Source organism: Mustela nivalis (genome assembly GCF_964662115.1).
Source record: "Mustela nivalis genome assembly, contig: HAP1_SCAFFOLD_889, whole genome shotgun sequence".
NCBI classification, from domain to species: Eukaryota; Metazoa; Chordata; class Mammalia; order Carnivora; family Mustelidae; genus Mustela; species Mustela nivalis.
The window spans coordinates 191,386-215,332 of record NW_028135775.1 but is presented as its reverse complement, the minus strand read 5'-3'; the positions used below and the strand labels follow the sequence as shown (position 1 = coordinate 215,332).

General features: G+C 45.9%; 3 long non-coding RNA genes across 8 annotated transcripts in view; 2 read left to right on the top strand and 1 right to left on the bottom strand.

Moving 5' to 3' along the window:
• Positions 1 to 918: 918 nt before the first annotated feature.
• LOC309857561 lies at positions 919 to 20,032 on the bottom strand. Of its 3 annotated transcripts, none has more exons than XR_014307775.1 (4): positions 19,896 to 20,032; positions 16,663 to 16,906; positions 15,193 to 15,335; positions 919 to 931 (listed from the first exon to the last, which is right to left on the bottom strand). It is a non-coding gene; the product is annotated as an uncharacterized lncRNA (long non-coding RNA). The 3 variants fall into 3 exon arrangements; XR_014307777.1 differs by lacking the exons at positions 919 to 931; positions 19,896 to 20,032 and adding exons at positions 14,993 to 15,110; positions 19,412 to 19,710; XR_014307776.1 differs by lacking the exon at positions 919 to 931 and adding an exon at positions 15,005 to 15,110.
• On the top strand, positions 11,693 to 14,131 carry LOC309857558. 2 transcript variants are annotated; one of them, XR_014307769.1, is made up of 3 exons: positions 11,693 to 11,900; positions 13,666 to 13,837; positions 13,962 to 14,131. It is a non-coding gene; the product is annotated as an uncharacterized lncRNA (long non-coding RNA). The 2 variants fall into 2 exon arrangements; XR_014307770.1 differs by having other exon boundaries at positions 13,666 to 14,131.
• LOC309857560 overlaps positions 16,824 to 23,947 on the top strand; it is a 35,363-nt gene continuing 28,239 nt past the window's right edge. For all 3 annotated transcript variants that reach the window (XR_014307772.1, XR_014307773.1, XR_014307774.1), the window contains exons 1-2: positions 16,824 to 16,920; positions 19,909 to 20,277. This is a non-coding gene — a long non-coding RNA (uncharacterized lncRNA). The remainder of the gene's footprint in view (positions 16,921 to 19,908; positions 20,278 to 23,947) is intronic.

Below are 23,947 nucleotides of genomic sequence, written 5' to 3'. Positions count from 1 at the left end.
AGGTTTATTGTCACGCAGGTACCGGCGGGTGGTCGGCAGCTCCAGCTAACTGAGCACACCGACCGGAGTGAAGCGGGGTCTTTTATAGAAAGGTACAAACAAGTTTTGGGTGGGGTGAAACTGATTGGTGGACAGTTTGAACTTTTGAAAAAGGCATACTTTGGTGTTAGTGGATTGGCCCTGGAAGACCCCCCACACGCGAAGAGAAAAGCGGGAAGGGGAAACAAAGAGGGGAAGTTTGACCTTATTACTGGGCAGAAAGGCATCCTGTCTACGTGACCTACATGACCATGCAGCCCCCTTGCCTACGTGACCTACGGGACCATGCAGCCCCCTTGCCTACGTGACCTACGGGACCATGCCCCGGCTATTAGGAGGGGGTATCTTGTTCAAACAGGAGTCAAGTGTGATGCCCTAAAAGCCAAGTGGTTACAGAAAGGCAAAAAAACAGTTACATTGAATTCAACCCTGGGGGAAGGGTCTTTTCATTGCAAGGGGAGGAGGGGTACTTTTACACAACAAAAGCACAGTTAATTAGTTAACGACTGGTGGGGGGGGTCTTTCAAGATCACAAGTAGGCAGAGAGGCAAGCAGAGAGAGAGAGGAGAGAGGAGGAAGCAGGCTCCCTGCAGAGCAGAGAGCCTGATGTGGGGCTCGATCCCAGGACCCTGGGATCATGACCTGAGCCGAAGGCAGAGGCTTAACCCACTGAGCCACCCAGGTTCCCCATCTTCTTTTAGATTTTTATGAACTTCTGTGGTATCCACCCCTACAGGAACCTGGACATTCCTTTGTTTTTTGTTTGTTTGCTTGCTTTTCCCTTTTGGTTCCTCCAGTTTTCTTTGGATTGCTGCCACTTGCAAGCAAAGGGTCTTGTAAAAATACCACACCAAGGAAATTCACACGTCCTTTGGAGCTATTGAGTAAGTTCCTGTAGGGGAAGGACACAGTGAGATGCACATTTTAGAGTGATCATCTTAGAATAAGTTTAGAGGATGAATTGGTGTGAGGAGGGGAGGGAAAGGGGCATATTCCTGAAGATGAGATGACAGGTTGGAAGGCCGTTATGATCATTCTGGCAAAGTATGGTGAGTGCCTGAAACAGAAGAGAAAAGGGGGCCGAGGAAAGATTAAACTTACACAAGGTGAGAAGACTAATAAGATTTTATGAAATCTGAGTTTGTGAAATCGGATATTGCTAGGCTTTTAGCACATTTACTTTGGGATCTAATCTTCAAAAATATTTAAATATCTCTGGTGGTGACAACACCATCGTCTTTCCAGTGATTAAGAACTCTGAAATCTTAATCTGGCCTGGGCTGTAGAATGTCAGCTGCGGCTTGAGCACAACGAAAAGCCGTTGAAGGGTTTTACACTGGTGAGTGGAGGGTGGTCATGGGATTCCTTTTGCATTTTTAAAATGTCATTTTTGGCTGCTGTGTAAAGAATGGATAGAGAAAAGGCAGAGATAGTAACAAATCATTCTCCAATATTTACGGAACATCTACTATGTGTCAGGTACTGTTCTAAACCCTAAAGACAGAATAGTTAACAAGAGACAAAATAAATTTGATGTCCTCTTGGAGTTTTCATTTTAGTTGTTGAGTGAGAAATGAAGCAAATAAATACACATACATATCAGGGGTTTATGTGGGGTAGGAAGGAAACTAAGCTGAGTGAGTGGACATGGGGTGTGGGGTTTAGGGGAGCAGGTTGGTATTTTCTATGGGACTGTGTCAGGGAAGTCTCCCTCATTTGAGAAAAGACCTGGAGGAAATTAAGGAACTGAAAGACCCCCCCCTCGTCGTTAAGTAATTAACTGCTCTTTTGTTGTGTAAAAGTACCCCTCCTCCCCTTGCAATGAAAAGACCCTTCCCCCAGGGTTGAACTCAATGTAACTGCTCTTTTGCCTTTCTGTAACCGCTTGGCTTTTAGGGCATGACACTTGACTCCTGTTTGAACAAGATACCCTCTCCTAATAGCCGGGGCATGGTCACGTAGGCAAGGGGCTGCATAGTCACATAGACAGGATGTCTTTCTGCTGAAGTAATAAGATTAAAACTTCCCCTCTTTGTTTCCCCTTCCCGCCTTTCTCTTCGCGTGAGGGGGTCTTCCAGGGCCAATCCACTAACACCAAGTATGCCTTTTTTCAAATGTTCAAATTGTCAGCCAATCGGCCCCGTCCCATCCGGGACTTGTTTGTACCTGTCTATAAAAATCCTGCACCACCCCAGCCTGGTGTGCTCAGCTAGCAGGAGCTGCTGACCACCCGCAGGCGCGCGCTGACCACCCGCAGGCGCCTGCGTAACAATAAAGAACCTCTTGCTGATTGCATCCAGTGGCAGTGTTGGATTCTTGGGTAAGGGGATCCGCGGGTCTTTCATTTGGAGGTCCCACCGAGATCATCGGACTCCTGCCCACGGATCCAACTGACTCCCACCGGGAGGTAAGCTGGCCAGCATTTAACTTTTAATAACTGTGTCTTTGTCTCCTTTCTCACGTCCTTGTTTGTCTCTCGTCTTGTGAGGCCTCTGTCCTGCCTGTTCTGCGGGTAGCAGAATAGGACTGTACAACAGCGTGCGTTGTTGGTCTGTATTCTGTAGGCAGCTTGAGAAGGAGCTGACGAGCTCGGACTTCTCCCCTGCCAGCCCTGGGGGACGCTCCAGGGTGTCGAGGGGCCCGATTTTTCGGTGCCCCTCATCTGTCCGAGGGTTATATCCGTCTGTCCGTTCCAGAGGTGCCTCGGCTCTGGACGGAGTCTGTCCACCGCAGGGAGACCTCGAGGCTCCCTGGGCCGGTGGAAATTTTGCTTTCGGTGATATACCGAAACCGCGCAGCGACCTTTTTGTTAATTGTCTTGTGTGTCTTGTGTGCTTTTCTCGTCGCCCTTTGTGTTTCCCTTGATTAAGGTTAACTGGAGCCAACTGGGGTTGGTCTAACTCGAGACAGAGACCATAGGGAATATTCCCAAGCAGCTGCCGAAACTCTCTTTGTTTCGGGGAAGTTTCCCTGTGTCCTCTGGCCTGACTTGGACTGCCTAACCCCTCCCCCCTTGCTGGTGGGAAAGCATGGTGTCTGCTCCTCTGTTGGGGCTTAGGAGCTCCAAAACTGGGAATCCTTTCTCTGCCTCCTGGCGGCGCTTTGTTTCTTCTGTTTCCCCCTTACGTGTTTCTGTACCAACGTGTGTGCCTCTAGATCATGCACCACAGCTCCTTCTCTCTTCACTGTCAAGGAGCAAGAAGAACACCCCCACTCCAGATCTTACATTCAAAGTGGAGTGGGTCCAGGTGGAACGTAAATCAGTATTGGAACTAAGTTAAGTTTGTTGGTTTAATTAAGATAAGACGTGTCTTTGAAGTTACAGCAGTAGATGTGAAACTTCGAAGTTTACTGAAGGTCAAATAAGCTTGTGTTATTAAAATTTGTTAGCAAAGAAATGACTAAACTGATGGTTAATTGTCTATCTCAAAGTTCTAATGGGTAATTGCTGGAGTAGCTTTCAAAGTCTTTGGTAATCTGAAAGTTTTAAAGTCTCACTTGGATGACAAATGGAATTGAATTGTCTTAACCTAACAGGATAAAATGCTAAGTCGTTAATTATTGGATGTAGGTTTGTGCTTTTGACTTCTTACTGCAAAGAAACTAAGAGTATTTAAATCTGTTGGTAAACTTGTTTGCCACTTAACTGATTCATAAATTTGCCACCTGAAGAATTCTGTTGTGTAACAGTTTACAATTGGTTAATAACTAAAGGTGTTTCTAAGAATATAAAGTTCTGCTTAGTGTAACTAAGACTGATGGAAATAAGGGAAACTCTGTAGGAAAGTAGATGATAAATAAGAAAGATTTAAGGAATGGGAATACATTTTGTTGAAGGTAAGGGAAGGTAATTTTGTCCTAAATGAGATGGTTGTTTGGAAGGAAATGACTCAGGATAAAACCTGAATGCAAAGGAAAATTATAAAAGGTTTGTGAACGGAAATCTTCACAAAAGAAATTTTAGATATGGTCAGGACAGACTAAAAAAGAAAGAAAAACAGCCTCCAAGGTAATTTAGCACTCTCCTGACCTGCCTCCACACAGATTATACTTCCAAGTATAAGGGCCATTTGGCCTTAAGGGTTAAGGAAACAGCCCAACCTTGAGGGACTGCAAAAACACCCTGTTACCATCCTCCATTGCCTGTAACCATAGAAACTCACTCTAATCTGTAAAGAGTGAAAGGGGAGACTGATTACCTCCCATTAGCCAGAGATGCCCAGAAGGGGAGGGTATCCAACCTGTTTGAATCTGAAGAGTGCCTGACTGTGTGAATGTGTCTGTATGGCTCCACCACTTCGGCTACGGAGTCTGAGTGGGCTGCACCTTGAGTCTCACGGGGCATCATATGGCATAACAGTCATCTACTCCACGGAGTAGTAGCCTGTTCCGGGGTTTATGCGGACAGGCCTTAGCTAAGACGATCCTAAATTCCCGTGAGGGATGCAAACAGGACAGAAGGGGAAAGATCCCCCCCCCCCTTGTCTGTGACATCATTCATGATAGGAGGGAAACCCAGAAAACTCCTATCTTAAGACTGCACACTTAGAAGTAAAATAAAAAAAAAAAAAGGGAAAGACACTGGTATAAAAAGCTGGTTTTCTTTCTGTTTAAAAGGGGCAAAGTTTTCTTAGCTAATTGATCTGTTAAAAAGTGTAAATGGTTTTCTCTTTGCCTGCCTGAAAAATTCAGTTCCTATGTTTTGTTTTATCAGGTGTTCAACATCCCTAATTATATTTAGGCATGTGCTTCAACACTTTCTAAGATTTTAGGAAATGTTGACAAGATTTAAATCGTAAATCTCTTTAACTCAGGCTTTTCCTTGGTATGTGAAGTTGCTCATGAAGTACTACGGAACCAATGATAAACCTTGGGTTACATTTGGGAAAATGCTATAACTATTCTAGAGATTCTACGCACTTCCTAAAGTTTTAACGTTTTGAGAAATCACCACTTGATACTGTAATTATGGAAATGTTATATGTATCACAGAAATAACCTGATTTCCTTGCAGCTAAATTGTAAACTCCCGTGTCTCTTTAGCTCTAACCATATCCATTCTGAGTTTTTGTCATTTATAATTGTTTTAATTCTCTTGTAAAATGAGTTTTATCTTCAAGGAGATTCCTATAAAGGACTTTCAGGACAAATACAGATATTTGATATACTTGAAAATCTTAAAACTGAAATGGGTAAGAATTTCCAAAACTGACTAAAGCCGCATTCACCAGAATTAGTAATATGGGACTAAATGAACTAAAAGATTATAGTGTTATGTCTCTTAATGTTTTGTCTTATTTTAAACATTGCCGGTTCTCTCTAATGTTTGCTCTTCCAGACTAGGGATACTTTTTCTTAAGTTATCTGTAAATTATAGAGATGTAAAAGTGCTCAAGGCATTCAAATTTTCTCTCTATCTGAACCCTCTGAAACCAAAAGGTCTCAGTAAGTATTCTTTCTTCCATGGCAATCAGTCATTTGCATAAGTTCAATAAGAATCTGTTTTCCTTGTAACAGGACACCATTGGAAACTGTTATTTTACCAAGGCTTTGACTGGGATGTCATATTTGAAAAGACTCAGATATGACCAGACAGCTTTAATGAACTAAGGTTGACTTTATGAAACCTGGAGCCATAAAGCCCCTTGGGACTGTTGGCCTGATACCTTGCTTACAGAGTTCCCAGCAGCCTCACCAGGTGAGTAAAGAATGTCACTCCTTGGTAGGTGCAGTCTCAGGAAGAGGAATTCGCCCAAAGGTATTGCAGGCATGCCTCATGGCAAGTACAGGGCTTGGCTTCTGGCCCGGAGAGGCTAGTAAAAGTTCAACCTAGAGATTCCTTATACAAAGTTCCAGCAAAGCAGATTCTAAAAGATCTATTGATGACACTCACTGTTCTTGCTGAGCTTATGTAAATAATAGGCCAAGTTTGTTAAAACTGGACTTGTTTCACAAGTGAATTAGTCCTGATTTGGCTATCTCTGGAAATGAGGGTTATTTTAGAGAGAAAAATTGTTTTAGTAACACACCTTTATGGATGTTAAATTCTAGATTTGATTGTCTTTAAATGTTTGTTTACCTATGCTAAACAATTTGAGGTAAACTAAAGAAAAGTTGCACAATAGCTTCTTTAGTCAATCTTATTAAAGCCACCATACCACACTCCATAGGATTAACTATGGACTTGTGGAGATAATGGATGACCCCACTTTCTTTATGAGTGGATTGGATGATGCATGGCGGACTCCCCTTATCTCTTGACAAGTTTTCTCACTTGCCAGTGATCCTCTGTAATCAGGATACTGTTAAGGCTGGACCACTCAAAGGTCTTACTGGTTTTATCCCTTAGTCATATTTATCTTAGAAGTCACCTCTGTTGAGGTACAATTGCAAACAGATGCTTTAGCAAAACTTAGAACAGCCCTCCTCATAAAAAGAGCCTCAAAGCTCACTATGGGACAGTCCTTGACTGTAATGATGTCACATCAGGTCCAGATTTGTCTTAGAAGCCAAAGACCACCAATGGATGATATAGGCCAACTAATTTAAATATTGGGCTATATGCCAGAAATAATACTTAAAACTTGTCAAACTTTAAACCTAGTTACCTGTATGCCTGAACCTGACCACTGTACTTCTTTCTCTATAGAGCAAAAATGTTCAAAGGTTATTGATCTTGCTTACTCTATCTGGCCAGATTTAAGGTGCCCCTGTTAAAAATATGAATGACAGTTGGTTTTCTGATGACAGTAATTTTCATAGAAAGAATAAGAAAAGCTAGGTGTGCCATAGTGCTCACTAGCACTTTGCAATTGCCAAAGCCTAAGAATTAACATTTGTACTGACTCCAAATATGCTTTCCTGGTACTACATGCCCATGGAGCTATTTGGAAGGAAAGGGGATTACTGTCAAGCCATAACTCCCCAATCAAATATGGGCCTAAGTTACAAAACCCTCCTTATCGCTATACTAAGGATGGCATATATCAAATCTGGGATACATATCTCTGGCTTACGCTCACGATTGGACAGCTCAGTCAGAAGGCAGTTTTATGCTGGGAACAAAGGAATCATACGAGTGGTACTTGGGCAAATAACACATGATGTCTAGGATGGCTCACTAGAAATGCGTTCCCAAGTAATAGTACTCCAGGCTACTGACTGGTTTGCTACTGATTGGGCAAGGTGACCTGGCATCAGATGGCCAGCTCCAAACAGAACCCACTGGATATGTGGAACTAACCTGTGGGCCTGGCTTCCTCCAGGATGGATAGGTCGCTGTACTTTAGGATTTGCCTGGATTCATGGGCGCATTACTAAAACCATTACAACTCTAGCTAATCTCTCCAACTTGAAACAAAGATGGACACGATCTGTTTTTAAATGGTATGATTACTTAGTATCCATCTTTGTTCCATCTGCGGGACTAGAGGATGTCATGTGGCAAGTAGAAGCCCTTAATAAATATACTACAAAGGCACTCAATGATTCACTAAATGGCATCTCCCGGCTTAATACCGAAGTGTCACAGATATGCAAGACAGTCCTACAAAACAGGATGGCCTTAGATGTCCTGACAGCAGCCCAGGGTGGCACGTGTGCAATTATCAAGACAGAATGTTGTGTGTACGTCCCAGACTATCACAAAAATGTCACAGGAATACTGAAGGATATGAACACCCAGATTAAGGCCCTACAAGATCCTTCTCTCTCAGTAAATGGTTAAGTTCCTAATTTGAAGGAGGACTATGGCCGAATCTCCCTTTCGGGCTTCTCATTCTTATTGCCTTATTAATCTTAATATGTTGCTTTGTTCCATGTTTCTCTACTTGGTGCCGAGACTCCAAGTTACAATGACTACACCACGGCAGACGACCCTTCTCGCGCACGAGGACGCCTATTCACTGTCAGCACTGGATTCAGCTGCCTCCACCTTTGTAACTCCCTTATACGTTCCTACCCTGATCAATATTGACCCCAGTAGGTAGGGACAGCTCTACGCCCCTATTCAGCAGGAAGAAGTTACAGAAGATGAGACCTTCCACCTTCAACCCCCTTAAAGATTTCAGGGTCAAGATTGTTCAGGGGGAAATGAAGGAGCAGGAGGCTGGCTGAGGAGAAAGCAAAAGCTGGCGCCTTGCACCCCACTTAGGGCAAGAAAAGGACAAATGGATATAAGATTCTATCCATGATCAAGAAAAAGGGGGGAATGAAAGACCCCCCCCTCGTCGTTAAGTAATTAACTGCTCTTTTGTTGTGTAAAAGTACCCCTCCTCCCCTTGCAATGAAAAGACCCTTCCCCCAGGGTTGAACTCAATGTAACTGCTCTTTTGCCTTTCTGTAACCGCTTGGCTTTTAGGGCATGACACTTGACTCCTGTTTGAACAAGATACCCTCTCCTAATAGCCGGGGCATGGTCACGTAGGCAAGGGGCTGCATAGTCACATAGACAGGATGTCTTTCTGCTGAAGTAATAAGATTAAAACTTCCCCTCTTTGTTTCCCCTTCCCGCCTTTCTCTTCGCGTGAGGGGGTCTTCCAGGGCCAATCCACTAACACCAAGTATGCCTTTTTTCAAATGTTCAAATTGTCAGCCAATCGGCCCCGTCCCATCCGGGACTTGTTTGTACCTGTCTATAAAAATCCTGCACCACCCCAGCCTGGTGTGCTCAGCTAGCAGGAGCTGCTGACCACCCGCAGGCGCGCGCTGACCACCCGCAGGCGCCTGCGTAACAATAAAGAACCTCTTGCTGATTGCATCCAGTGGCAGTGTTGGATTCTTGGGTAAGGGGATCCGCGGGTCTTTCAGAACAAGCAGTTGTGCTGTTTGGAGAAGAGCATCCCACACAAAGCAAACAGTAAGCCCAAGGTGGGAGCACATCTGGTGTGTTTAAAGAATGACACAGCGACCAATAATGCTGGGCAAAAAATGAGCAAGACGGCAAGTGGTAGGAGGTAGGTAAAGAAGGTAGTGGGGTCAGATTGAAAAGTCCCAGAACCTAAGTCAGGTTCGGTGGGGTGAGGAGGTTCGGAGCCGACGACTAAAGAAAGAATTCTTAAGACGTCATTGGTGCAAAATGGTGGTTTATTAAAGCACGGGGACAGGGCCTGTGGGCAGGCAGAGATGCGGCTGCCGCCCCGGGTTGTTAGGAGTGGTTGGTTATATACACAGGAGTTGGGTAGGTGAGGACAAAGGGGTGTTCAGCAGGGCTATTGGGGCAAAGAATACTATCAGGATATTGAAGGCTTAGTTGTTATCAAGTAAAGACAATTGGAAGTCTGGTGGAATGTTACATTCCTGCTATCAAGCATCCTTGTTAATGAGATTTAGGTTTAGAAGAAATTTAACTTTATTTACTTTTCCTTCTCCCTCCGCCTCCTTCGGTTTTTATGGAGGGGAGGGTGACATTAGGCTTGAGGAACTGAGTTCTGTGTCTTTGGAAATTGGGCTATTGATAAGGTAACTTCTTTGTTGTAATCTCAAGGAAATTTGAAAACCAAGGGAGACTCCTGTCTTGCAGTATTGTGATCTCATCAAGTTAACTATTTATCATTTTATGGCAGTCAGGGGTGCCTGAGCAATGCTACACATATGGAGGGGAGCGGATGAAGGGGGGGGGTGCAAGGCGCCAGCTCTTGCTTTGTCCTCAGCCAGCCTCCTGCTCCCTCATCAAGATCACATAAAGTCTTGAAGGCCATTGTAAAGATTTGCCCTTAACTTTGTGCCAGATGAGAAGAGCTTGGATGGTTTCGAAGAGGCTTGACTTGATTTAGATTAGAAAAGGATCGGGGCGCCTGGGTGGCTCAGTGGGTTAAGCCTCTGCCTTCAGCTCAGGTCATGGTCTTGGCGTCCTGGCATCGAGCCCCGCATTGGGCTCTCTGCTCATCAGGGAGCCTGATTCTCCCTTTCCGACTGCCTGCCTCTCTGCCTACATGGATCTCTCTCTCGCTCTGTCAAATAAATAAATAAAATCTTAAAGAGAAAAGAAAAGAATCACTCAGGCTGCTGTGTGCAGAACGGACTTGAGGGGTTGTGGGGTGGGGATGCTTCTTGCATTAATGTAGACTGAGATTTCTATACTGCTTACATTTGGGGCCACATTAATTTTTGTTATGGGGAGCTGTCCTGTGCACTGACCAATAGATCGCAGGAGCGCCCTTTCCCACTCTCAAGTTGTGACAACGAAAAGTGTGTCCAGACCCTGTCAAAATCTTCTGCGGAGGAGCAGGTACACAAAACTCTCCTGGTTGAGGACCACTGATCTGGGTGAGAAGGGGTATTGGCCCAGACCAGAGCAGTAGATGTAGGGGTGGGGAGAAAGGGGGAGATTCTGGGTGTATATTGAAGACAAAACACGCAGGATTTGTAAATATATTAAGTGTGGAGTGTGCGGTAAAAGACAAGAGTTGGGATTATTTTACAATTTTGGGGGCCTGAGGCCCTGGAACAGTGACGTTACCACTTGCTAAGATGGGAAAGACGACGGGAGAAGCAAGTTTGATGGGCAACAGGTGTTTGGTTCTGGAGATGGTGGCTGAATCCACATGGAGATGCCAAACCAGCAGCTGAACACATGAGTCTGGCATTTATGGGTGAGGTCCAGGCTGGAGGCACAAATATGAGCACCGTTAGGACATAGGGTTCAAGCCCTGAGAAGAATTGGGCTTACCTATGCAGTGAGTATGGACAGAGGTGTGTTTGGCAACATGATAAGGCAGCTTCATGATATCTTTCCCTTGGTATTTGTCCTGTGAGTATGGATGGGAGTGTGTATGGGACTTGGGAGTTGCTTTTAACCAGTAGAATTTGGCAAGGTAAGAAGATGTCACTATTATGATCTCATTATATTAAATCAGACTGTTTTACTGATTGGAGTGAGAGGCTGTCCTGGACCTGAAGAAGCAAAGAGCCAAATTCAGAATCACCTGTGGAGAGAGTTATATGGCAGGAAACCGCAAGCAGCCTCTGGGGGCTGAGGATGGTTTCCAGTTAATAGCCTGGAGAATCTCTCTGGCCCACCCCAGCATGGGCTGCCCCCCAAATCACACAGCTACAACAAAATGAGTTCTTCCAACAACCCGAGTGAGTTTGGAAGCAGAGCCTTCCCTAGTGGAACCTGCAGGTGAGAACACAGCTTGGTGGGCGCCTTCTCTCCTCCTTTGAGTGAGACCCAGAGCCGAGGACCCTGGTTAAGCTGTTTCTGGCCTCCTGACAGCTAGAGATGGTAAGATAGTAAACTGAGCTGTTTACAGTTACTAAACTTGTTATTATTTGTTATGAAGTAACTATTAAAAACAAAACAAGAGGCCCAAAATGGAGTTGCTTATGCTAAGCCCCATGTCCCCCAAACCAGACTTAATTATGATTTCAGCTGTCCCAGAAATGGAATCTGAGCCCAGGCCAGCAGACACCACCTGATCCCCACTCCCTCGGACCCCTGCCATCCCCAGAAGCCAAGTCACCTGGCCATAACCAACCTGCCTTGTTTGCCTGACGTGACTTCCTTGCTCCTCCTCTCTTCTGCCTATAAAAGTCTTTCTTTTTGTACCGCTCCTCCGAGCTCCTTTCAGTCTGCAAGCAGGATGCTGCCCATTTTGTGAATCATTAAATAAAGCCAATAGGTTCTTTAAAATGTACTCAGCTGAATTTTTTTTTAACACAACAGAAAACTCAAGCAGAAGGTCCGAGTCCCAGAGCACAGGACTGATGTCTAAAGGTCAGGAAGCTCAACAAAACCCAGCCAGGAAAGGAGACATCATCACTGACCAGTGTGGAAGAGGAAGGGAGAGCCAACATCACGATGAAAAAGATAGAATATTTCCAGAGAAGTGGAGGGAGTTCTATGTCTATAGGACTGACAGGTTGATTCATTTGGATCTGAAAGTTAATCATTGGATTTGGCAACTTGATGGTGATTAGCGATCTTGTAAAATATCTGTGTAGGTGTAGTCGTGGGACCAATGACTGTTAACAGTGTCTGAAGTGCAAAAAAAATTTCAAGGTTTGGATTCAAATGGGAGCAATGGATATAAAGAGCAGTGAGCAAGTCTGACTTCTGTTTTGGAGGTCAAATCAGTTGGTTTTGTTGATGGATTAGATATGAGAGAAGGGAAAGGGGAAATTTATCCCAGGGGCTGAGGCTTTAGCCAGTAGGAGGTGGGGATGCTGTTTACTAAGATGGGGAGACTGGGACAGGAGCAGGTGAGGAGGGAGCAGGATAGAAATCATGGTGAAAATAAGACTCCTGTTACATATTCATGGAGAAATATGCTGCAGGCAGCTGGCCATGTGATTCTCAGCTCCAAGGGCGGATTAGGATTAAAGACGTTAACTTCAGAGCCTTCAGCTTCTACAAAGAACTTAAATCAATGATGCTGAATGGAATCGGCCAAAGCAGTGGTTTTAAAACTGGGGCTGGGAGGCAAGGAGTTTTGCTCCCAGGGCCGATTGAACAATATCTGGCGACATTTTTGGTGGTCACCACTGGGGGGGGTGCTGCTGGCATCTAGTGGCTAGAGACCAGAGATGCTGCTAACTGTCCTGCAGGGCACAGGACAGCCCCACAGAGAATCACCCACCAGGTATCAATAGTGCTAGGTTGTGAAAGCCTGATCGAGGGAGAGAGAGATAGAGAGAGAGAGAGCGAACGCATAGCTACAGAAGACCCAGAATCAAGCTCTTCAAAGGGGCAGAGATGAAATAGAGAAGCAAATTGAGAATACAGGTCCAGGATGGTAGGAAGAGAAACCATGTGATTAAGAGGGCACTAAGGAAGCGGGAACCTAGAGACACCGAGTACATCCACGTTTGCTAGTGATAGGCATGTATGGTGCATGGACCGCCTATGAGAATTCACACACCTTGCACATTTTTAAGTGGACATCTGAAACTTTTTAATCATAAACTTTTCATCACAATATATGTATATTTTATTAACTAGGTGTTGAAAATATTAAACATTTAAAAAATGAGATAGAGGGCACCTGGGTGGCTCAGTCACTAAGCAGCTGCCTTTGGCTCAGGTCATGATCCCAGGGGCCTGGGATGAAGGCCCACATTCCTGATCAGCAGGAAGCCTGCTTCTCCCTCCCCTGCTCTCCCTACTTGTGTTCTGTGTGTGTGTGTGTGTGTGTGTGTGTGTGTGTCTCTCTACCAAATAAATAAATAAATAAATCTTTAAAAAGAAAATGAGAAAGAAAAGGATCGACTTCATTGGAATAACATTTGCCTGCTACAAGTTGATTTTTTTTTTTAAATCAGAACAGTCTCATTTTCTGTTATTTTATTTCCCAAACCACACTAGAATGGAATGAAACCATTAAAATCCTTACTTGTGCTTTTCCCTATTATGTCCCTAAAAATATGTAGTTTAATTTAAATATGAAGGATTGAGTGTCACTAACCAAAACTGATTCTTATTCTGATGTCAGAGCACTTCCAACATCTGCCCTAATCCCCTTTCCGATGTTAACCTTTACCCTTAATAAGGAGAGGAAGCTCTAAAGGTGGAGCCCCAGGACTGCCCACAGAAGGGCATTATTTGAAACAAAACTGGTATTTCAACTTTGGTATCAGCCCAAGTCCTACACTCTAATAAGATCTGAGAGGAGTGTCTTGATCTTCCAGGAAGGAGAGGAGTATCCTGATATCAGACCCAAGAATGGGCATATCACCTATCCTACAGAGCACACATGGAGTTTGGATCTGGAAATGGACTCCCTTAAAATGATCTGCACATAAGGATTCTTTATAGAGATTTTTCAACTACCCTTGGGGACATGGTACCCTACACCCACAGGTGTAGACAAATATTTTACAAGCTATGCTGGGAATGAGGTGGGGAGAGAAATATGGAGGTTGTTATAGGAAGGTAGAAGGTTAAAGGAAGTCTTTGTTTTGGGTTTTTTCCTTTTGTTTTTAAGAAAAAGATCATTTGTCTTCTGACTGGAAGGATCCATTGGAACAAGAACTTGATATTGACCCTGGGAGTGGAGTCCTGGAGAGGGCTGGAAGGAACAAATCCCAGGCACAAGGAAGAACAAACCCTAGCTGGGGATGTCTGCTCTTCTCAATAAATCTGCTCTGTCTTCAACTCTTTCTGTGTTTCTTGTACATTTCTCCAATTACCATGTAAATTCCATGATGCCAGGGACTTTTCTGTGTCATTCGCCACAGATTTACAAACACTCAGGGCAGTGTGTAGCACACAGTAGGTATTGACTAAATATTTGTTGAGTAAATGTCTAAAAACAAATTAAAAATGGATACAAATGTAGGTGTAGATTTGATTGGGTGGTGGTAAGATAAGGGAATTCCTGCACAAAGGGCTTTTATTTTCTTGAAGTGTGACACTGGTGATGAAGTTTTGGAACACAGGTGAGGTTTGGTGGGGTGAGGTCCAGAGCCGATGACCAAGAAAGGATTCTTGAGACGTCTTAGGTGCAAATGGTGGTTTTATTAAAACACAGGGACAGGACCCAAGGGCAGAAAGAGCTGCTCAGACAGAGGCATGGTTGACTGGGAGCTGAGGAAGGTGAGGACAAAGGGGGTGTCCAGAAGGACTGTCATATGCTAAAGAAGAATTTCAGGATAAGGGAGACCTGGTTATTGTCAAGTCAAGGCTGTTTTTGCCTCTAATGAGGGAAAGCATGAAGACAGTCGGGAGTTTCCTAGAGATATGTTACATTCCTCCTATCACACATCCTTGTCAGTGGGCTTTGGGCTTAAAAGAAATTCAGTTTTATTACACTTCCCTCCCCCTTAGCCTCCCTCAATTTTATGGAGGGGAGGGTGATGTTAGGGCTTCCGGAAACTGAGGTATGGGTCTCTGGAAGCCAGGCTATTGATGAGAAAGCTTCTTCCTTCCTTGTAAGTCACTAGGACATTCGTAGATGAAGGGATACTCCTGTTTTGCAGGACTGGGATCTCTATCAGTTAAGCACCGTTTTTCCTTTAGGGCAGCCAGGAGTTTATGAGGAATGTTACACATATGGCATGGGGAGAGGGTGTAGGGTGCCAGTTTCTGCTTTGTCCTAAGCTTGCCTTCTGCTCCCTCATCCCTAGGACAGGAGCTGGGAGTGAGGTGACATAGTTCAGAAGAGGTGGGGGTAGGGATTGTTGAGGCAAGTCTTGAAGGAGGGAAAGCAAACTCACCGGAGAGACAAGGGAGTTTGAAGCCAGGGTTGAGTATCCACTGGAGAATTGTGGTCAAGTGTTTTAAAGTACAGCAGGTTGGCTCAGCTGTATGATTCTTTCCTGGTTTCTGGTGCATGCCGCTGGCATTGGTAGAATCATTTCTAAAGAAACAAAGCAAAAGAGGATAAGCCATTCTTTCACAAACGATGATGAATCAAGTTTTGAACATGCTGGGTTTTGAGGCACAGGTGGGACATCAGTGAAATAGCATGAGTAGGTAGTCAGTTACACGGGCCTGGTGGGTAGGAAAGAAACAGATGGTCCTGTATCAGTGGGAGAGATGTTGGCTAGGGAATGGGAGCTGAAACCAAGGGCACAGTTGATATCACTACAAGAGAGGGTAGCTTGGAAGAGAAAGGTTAACTGAACCCCCGGGGGAACCCTGATGGGAATGTCACATGCATTTCTCAGGCATGCCAATGTTGACACAGATTACTGTAACTCCTGGGGGCCAGAAGCCATGTCTTTGAGATTCATTCATTCTCTGCCTCTGGCATAGCGTGGGCCACATTGAAGGTAATTCTAAAATTCATTCCGATTTGATTTCATTGCACTTTTCATTTACCAGAATCTTGTCATGGTTTGCTACTGTATCATTTTCTCGAAAAGATTAAATAAGGACCATTTTGCAAATATGAGATAAATGCCTGAAGGGATTTTGTTTAATTCATTCATTAGCTCGGGAACCACTAAGATGTTACCACCACTTCAAGCAAGAATCTCAAGGCAGACACATATACAATCAGTAATACTTAAACGAATTTGCTTTGATAGATGCAAATAGAATGCAAATGAATGCAAAACTGCCTTCTACCAAAGGAAAGGGGGTCAACTGTACTTCCAGTGGACAAAATTCATTTACATATAGCTAGACAAGATCATCTGCATCCACATCAATTATGTACAATCTATAGAGTTGCAAAATAGCTCAAAGACAAGAAAGGCACAGAATATCCCATAGAATTGGTCAGCCCAGAAGGGTACATGAGACAACACCTGTTTTCCCTTGGAAGACACTATAATCTTTTAGGTTCATTTCAATGTCTTTCGTGATTTTGCCTATGCTTTAAAAGAAAAAAAAGTTACCCTTATCATTCTTATTAGTTTGAAAAAAAACTAATAAAATACTAGTCTGTTATAAAATACACATGGAAGAATGTTCTGGCACTATCATACCCAATTTGAGGTACTAACTGATTAGGAAGATGAGGCAGAATTTGGGAGCCCGTAGGATGAGTCTGTTTCCGGTTGGAATGGGAAACATTTAAGAATCAAACTAAATGATCTCAAATCCACTCTGGAATGAAACAGGTTATAAGGAAAATACAGAAGATGTTGAAATGGACCTGTTGGCTCATTGTGAGCTTTCCTGGTCGAATGGAGACCTCTACCATGATGCTTGTCCTCCATGTCCCACCCGTCCCATACCTGCTATCCTGGCACCAAAGGGCCACCAGACTTTAGGCTTAGTCTGCAGTTCCAAATGGAAACCCTCTGTTCCCACAGTAGTGGACAGGATGACTCTGGTTGCTGGTGGAAGCGTCAGCTGCTTTAGTTCAACAGTTCAAGAGAGGATCAGAAGAGCATAAGGACGATATTGGAAAAAAATGCTCGGGCGAATTTCCAGAACACAATATTTCTCTTTGCAATTTTTGAGTGTTCTGTAGCCAACCTGCCAAAAAAATTGTGAAAACTATAAATAGAGAGGAGTGGGAAGGAGAAATGAGGACCTGTCACAGTGCCAGCAAAAATAGGGAACTGAGAATTTTCCAGAGATTCAGAGTCAAAGGGGGTTAATATTTACTTAAAAAGAAGTCGTGGGCACAAGTTCTAGGATGAAATGAAGGCAGGAGAGGGAAGTTAGGGAATCGAGAGAGAGAGAGACTTGAAGATAAAAAAAAGTCAACTTAAAGTCTCATTCCTCATTAAGGAAAGTACAGATGAGAGAAGAGGGGAGAGACTGGGATATAGTTGATCGCCGGTTGTGTCTGGCTCTGATTAGAAGCTTTGTATCCACTTTTTAATTTCATCCTCCAGCCTGTTTCCTGGATTCCAGCTTCTATTTCCTATGAAATAGGTACCATCACCAAAGACGAGAGTCAAACATGTAACAGTAGTCAAATCTTTAACAGTGTGGTCAACTAACTAACCAAAAGCTGGCCCGGGGACCCCTGCAGAGTCAAGTGTTACACACCCAGTGCCTGGATCGCGAGGCCATGGTAGGGATCTTGGGAAGGGTTCGGGGTAGGGAGACACACAGCAGGTTCTGGCCAGAGGCTAGTCACCAAACTTTGTGTGGCTGAAGGGGTGTGTACCAGCTGAATGTCAGCTCCCAGATGAAACTGAGGGAAATGTCCTTTGGGAAGGTTTCCGCTGACTCTCTGCCTTTCCTTCATCCTCCCCAGGGTGTTCCATTAGCATTTGGGGTCTGGGGTCTTGCCTGTTGCTCCTGGCTTTGGTGGGCCACGCCACTGCCACAGCCAGGGCTCCAAGTGGCAGTGAACTGTATGGGGTCTTGACTGTTCCCTCCTGACTCTCGGAAGGAGAACAGGCAGCAGGGATTTTCATTCTTTGTTGGCACCTACTCTCTTCAGCAACCCCAAGATCAATACCCCAGGCTGCACAAGCTCAGGTTCATGTCTTTACCAAAGGCCGGCAATAATTTCAGAAAGGAATGACAATGAAGGTAAAAAACAGTTCAACTACTCACTCATCTGGACTTCTAGGGCAGGTGGAGTTCCCAGACAACTTTGTTGCGTCGATCTGGCACCCTTGCCCACCCCCCTCAGTGCCTTGGTGATGAGTGTGGGCCTTGCTGTTTGTGCTGCCTGAATTTGCCCTTGTCGCTTATTAGCACTGTGGCCCTAAAAGTCTGAGAGGCTAAAAGTCATGCCTCTCAGAGCCAATCGGAATAGCTTATTAGACCTATTGATTCTGGCATAGTGGGCCTGTGCGGAAATCTCTCTTTTTCATCCCTCCTCCTTCTCAGTCTTCCCCTCCTCCACCTCTTCCTCCTCCTTCTTTGATGTGTAAACCAAGGTATTTCGGGAGCAGGGAATGATGTGATGTTTGGGATTTACTTTAAAATATATTCCAGACCTCCCCTCTCCCCCCAAAACAAAAATACAGGCACTTTGGGGGCAGTAGAAGAGGAGAGCCTATGAAACAGTTGGGGAAGCAGAGTGATAAGTACTCGGAAGCGCCGGGATCCTTCTGCTCTACACACTTTGGTGTATGCTTGAGAATTTTCATAATAAGAGTAAACAAACAAAGACCAAATAATAGGCTTTCATTCCCTATATCCAAATGACCACAACAGGGCATAGAATGCACTTTCATAGTTGCTCCCCTGGCAATTTATTCTGATTCTCCAAATAAGATTCCACCTCTCATCCTACCTGTCATAGTCTCTGGATATTGACTGGGAACGTTTTCCTCAACAAGGCCTTGCCAGGCCCACTGCTAGGGAATGTATTGTTTCAGATTCTGTACTCAGGTTTTAAAGATTTTTTTAAATTTATTTATCAGAGAGAGAGAGGGGGAGAGAGCGAGCACAGGCAGACAGAATGGCAGGCAGAGGCAGAGGGAGAAACAGGCTCCCTGCTGAGCAAGGAGCCCGATGTGGGACTCGATCTGAGGACACTGGTATCATGACCTGAGCCGAAGGCAGCTGCTTAACCAAGTGAGCCACCCAGGCATCTCTGTACTCACGTTTTTAAAAGAAAGTGACCAGTTTCCCGTTTGGAGTGACTCGAATGCAAGACTTGCTGTAAGCCGTTGTCTTGCTGTGTTCCATGTCTTTCTAAGGACTGCTTGTGCTATCTCTGGGAGATCACAGCATTGGGAGGGGCAGCCCAGTCCTGGGTTATTACAGCAAAGCTGCAGCCTGAAGGGCGCGCGTGAGATCTGTGGTTTGAGCTGTCAGAGTCTCACGGAGGAAAAAAAGAGAAATGAATCATCATTTGACCATGACATTCCCACTAAAGGGGAGGACAGTGGGAGAAAGAGCAAGGGAAGAGGAAAGAAAAATCTCAAAATAAATGTGGGGTGGACGGCAGGAGGAGGAGGGGGTCTCAGAAATTGGGGGCAGGTGTGGCGATCGAACCAACGCTAGCCACAAACACACGATACCGCCCATTCTAGAGCAGACTGGACATAAACATGCTCGCACATCTACTTGTCGGCTGCGTTTTGTTGGCCGGCCGGTAGCGAGGTGATTCTTTAAGAGCTCTCAGAACCCAAACTTGTGGCCGCCCCGCAGCTGAGCTGAAGTGGAGCTGGGAGCGGCCCAGACGACCCGAGGCTGCCAGCTGACCACCTTCCTCCCTACAGATCGCTGGAGCCAAGCTCAGCGGGGGAGAAGCCACGTTCGCGGGTGGGTGCCGGGGCTAAGGGCGGAAGCCGGGTTCCCACAGAGGCCACCGCGCCCAGGCGGCTGCAGCGGCGGCGCCCGGGCCGGAGGCCTGACACCGGGACGCGCCCCCGTCTCTGGACAACCGGCCGCAGAAGTAAAGGGCCAGCATCCCGCCACGACTATGCTTCCCGCGGGACAATCTCGGGAGAAGGTCCTGGAAGAGGTTCGCAGGCCGATTTTCCGAGGGAAAGGGCAAGGTGGGGAAGGAGCGCCCCTGACCCTCCCCGCCCTCCCTTCTCCCGCTCACCGGGCATCAACAGCGGCGGGTTGCCCTGCAGAAACGTAGGCGAGGTTGTAGTGTCGCCCTCCGCCGCTCGGGGGCAGGATCACCTGCTGGCTCGACGGTAGCGGCCCCCGCGCCTTTCTTGGCGGAGGCAGGCGGAGGCGGGCCTGCGGAGTCCTCTTTCATTGGCTGGGCAGGGGCGTTGCCATGTTGGAGGAAGTAGTGCCTTCTGTGTGGTGGAAACGGCGTGGCTTCACTGGTAGCGTCGGGGAGCGCAGCCTCCTACCTTTCCTCCTCGCTCGAGTGTCGGTGCTGAGAGGCGGCGGCCAGCGGGATGGAGAGAAGTAGGATGAACCTGCCCAAGGGGCCGGACATGCTCTGCTTCGACGAGGACGAGTTCATGAAGGTGCACGCCTGGGCTCTGCTCCCCAGAGCCGGGTAGTGGGTGGCCTGCCCTCCTTGGCCCTCCGGGGCCTCTCCTCGGGCTTCTCCTGCGGGCTTCCTGGGCTGTCCCCGCCCCGGACGGGTCCTCGGTGGGGACCTCACTGTACTTCGCAGTGAGTCTCTTGGCCTCGGGTGGGCTAGGTGCAGCCTGGAGAAAGCACTCCTGTGAAATCGTGCACATTGAATGAAAAGGCCTGAAAGTTCAGGGCAAGTGGTTTTGAGCTAAACGTAAAAGCCCCGGACCCGTAGGACCCGCCTCTGGTACCGTGCAGCACAGTCAGACCGCCGCTCCCCCGGCCTGACAGAAGCCTCCCAGTGCCTTGTGCCTAGAAGCTGAGCGACTGTGCGTTGAACACATCTCTGAACACACGTACTTACCAGGAATGGGGTCAAAAAGGCACTTAACCTAACGTTTATGCCTGACTTTCATCTTAAGCTCCCGGAATGAGAAATCTGAAAGACTGTACTGTCCTTACTGGTTCTGGTCCAGTACTACAAAGCATACCAAGCTCCTTTTCGAAAGTTGCCCTACTTCTCTTGGTGAGGTCAGCCTGAAGCTGGCAGCAGATAACTGTAGGACATAAACTTACAGAATAGAAATTTAAACTGAAAAGACTTTACTGACAGGAAAGGTTTATCAGACATAGCCTTGAAAATGTCCCAAGGTTTGAATCAGAGCCAGGAGGAGCTTTATCTGTTTTCTGTATCCCTCTGGATCTGTACTTAAACTATCAAAACGTATATGTTTAATTTCTAAGGATTGGGATTTAGTAGCTGGTTTCAGTGTTAAAAAGTTTTGGCTCTGTAGGTACCTAAAATTCTGAAAAGAGTTTGAATTTCTTACTTTTTTATGGCTTCAAGTCATAATATGTTTTTTTCTTTTTTGGGTTAACCAGCTAGTTCCTTTTTGATACTTGCATTCAGATCACATCTCCCAAACTCTGGCTTTATAAGTGCTTATGTCTGGATCCTCTGCGGTGTGGCCATATCATTTTTAATATGTAGGGATGCCTAGACGAAGGTATATTGTACTCTTGTTCTTGTATGGTGATGTTAAGCCACTGTAATAAAAGGTGTAAATTGAATGGAGTGTCTGAAGGAGAGCACAGAGTGAATTCTCGGATCCAGAAACCTTTTGTTAATGAAGGACACGTGACGAGGAGAGAGGTCATTGGAAGAAGAAAAGGCACAGACACAGACTTAAAGAATCTCAAAGCACGGAAGTCTCTTTAGCTTGTCTGTCTTTGGACTTCGTCAGGCTTTCTTTGGGCCTAACACTAGCATTTTCTCGCACTTGCTCGCCCCGCCATCTTTCTCACTCTGAGCTGACAGAATGCCTTTGGTCAAAGCAGCTTCGGAAAATAGAAATCTCAAAATAGCAGTTCTAAAGTAGGACTTAGAGGTAGGAAGAGAGCAAACTGGGAAAGTGGCTAGAATGCCAGCAATTCCATATTCTTTCAAGGCTCTGACATTTCTGAATATAATGTACAATTTGTAGTGTTAATGAACGTGACCCCTTCATACATAGAAGGAAAATACATGGAACAGCTGTTCTGTGTAAAGTGGTATTGATCTTCTATGTGGGAGCTGGAGATAAAGGTTATTTGCAATTTGTGTTTCCCTCAGAGAGATGTTTTGTTAAGTTACAGTTCCGAGGCAGAAATGAGTGGAGAGCTTGCTGTCGGGGTTGTATTTCTACATAGGTGTCTTGTTTGGCACATTTTGGAATGAGACTGGGATGTTAGAAAGGTAGATGGGGTGGGGCTGTGGATTGCACCTTGGACACTGCATACATTGAGGGGTCCACGTTGATGCAGTCTTCACGGTAGAGCTGCAGTCAGGTTTACAGCAGGAAGTTGCATGGTCATATCTGTTGAGTTCGAGCTGACTGGTGGCAGGAGACTACTTAAAAAGTCATGTTTATGAGATCTAATGAGAAATAGAAGGGGAAAGGTATGCAAAAGAGGTAGGTGATCAAAGTGCAGGAATGGCAGATGGGGAAGGGTCACCTGGGGCAGAGGCACTGGCAACATCATACTTTGTCGGCTTAGAAATACGAAAATCCTTTGGGTTGACAGCCAATTAAGAGATGAGAAGGACATAAGGTATTGGTAGTAGGGGGAGAAAGTGGAATAACAGATAAATTAGACCATTTACATGGGTGTGCTATTGACATCACATGTAGCCTTCCTCTTCCAACTCAACATATGACTTCATCTCCAGTCGTACAGAAAAATTAGCAGCCATCCCACGGGACCTCCTCCATCCTGCTGATCATGATCCCATTCTTGTATTTGTCCCCTTCTCCTCCTCGCCTGGTACGGGGAGGGGCTCTCCTTCCTCCTTGGGTTCAGTCTCCACTCTGGCTCGGAGTCCATGCCCTCCCGCCCTTCCGGGAGCCTGCGAGGATCCTCTCCCCTGCACTCCTTCCCATCACGCGCTCCTGTTTGATTCTCTCCCACTTGACTGCCCCACCTCTAGGTATTGCCCTGTTACTGTCGCGCATCACAGCCAGTGCTCAGGGGTTGACTTGACTTTCCCACCTTCCACCCTTCAGGCCCTGTCGTTCCACTAAAGAGTTCTTACCAAAACCGTTTCTAAGTCAGCGGACCCAACCTTTCTCTGTCTCCTTACTTGACATCGCAGTAGACCAAATGCTCTGCATTGCTTCCTGTCTTTCTTCTACCTCTCTGATGTGTCTCCTGTGCAAAGTCATGCTCCTGGTAGCCACTGAATGCTAATTATGGGCTCAGCCCCGTGTTCCTTTCTTTCCCTAGATGACTTTTTGTGCAGCTTCATGACCACCTATCAGCAGGTAAGGCAGATTCCTGTCTCTGGCCCACACGCCTCCTGAGCACCAGTTCTGTGTATCGGACTTGCTGACCTTTCTTCTCGGATGTGTCTGTGGCCCCTCAGACTCATCAGGTTCAAGACGGAATTCATGAGCACCTCCTCCACTGAAAACCACCTTTCTTATTCTATTGCCTCTCTCAGTAAACACTTCATCCGTTTAGCCTGGAGTCGGGAAACCAGAAGTCAACTCCTACTCTGTCACCTTTCCAAAATCTAGTCTGTCACACCAAGTCCTGTGGATTTCGCTTCCTAAACCTCTTGAGTCCATATACATCTTTCCATCTCTTCTCGTACCTTTGCAGTGCGCCCTTGCCATCACACCGTAGAAGCTTCTCACCCAGTCTCCATGTGCCTTCCTTGTCTTTCTGGCCCCTGGTCTACACTGCAGGCAAGCCACTCTTGTCAGAATGCGGATGTGATCTTGTATGTACCAGGTGACTGGTCAGTCCACCAGCTCTTGGAAAACTATTTTCCCATGCACTCAAACGTATTTCAAAGAGAATCAGTCCCCCATGGGGTAGTTTTCCTTGGTAGACAGTTTCTTTCGGTGCTGAGCCAGTCTGCCTCCTTCGAACTTCTCTGTGTCAGTTCCTCTCTGGAACTTGTGGCTTCGTTGGCACCCCGGGTAGGCACTTGAAGACCTTTTCCATGAGAAGTGAAGGCAGGAGCCCTCTGGACGGTGAATGTATGTACCCTCATGTTCCATAGGTAAAAGAACCGTGTGTGGGGGTGGGGGGTAAGTCCTTGAGGCTCCTCCCTGTTCTAATTGGGTGAACTGG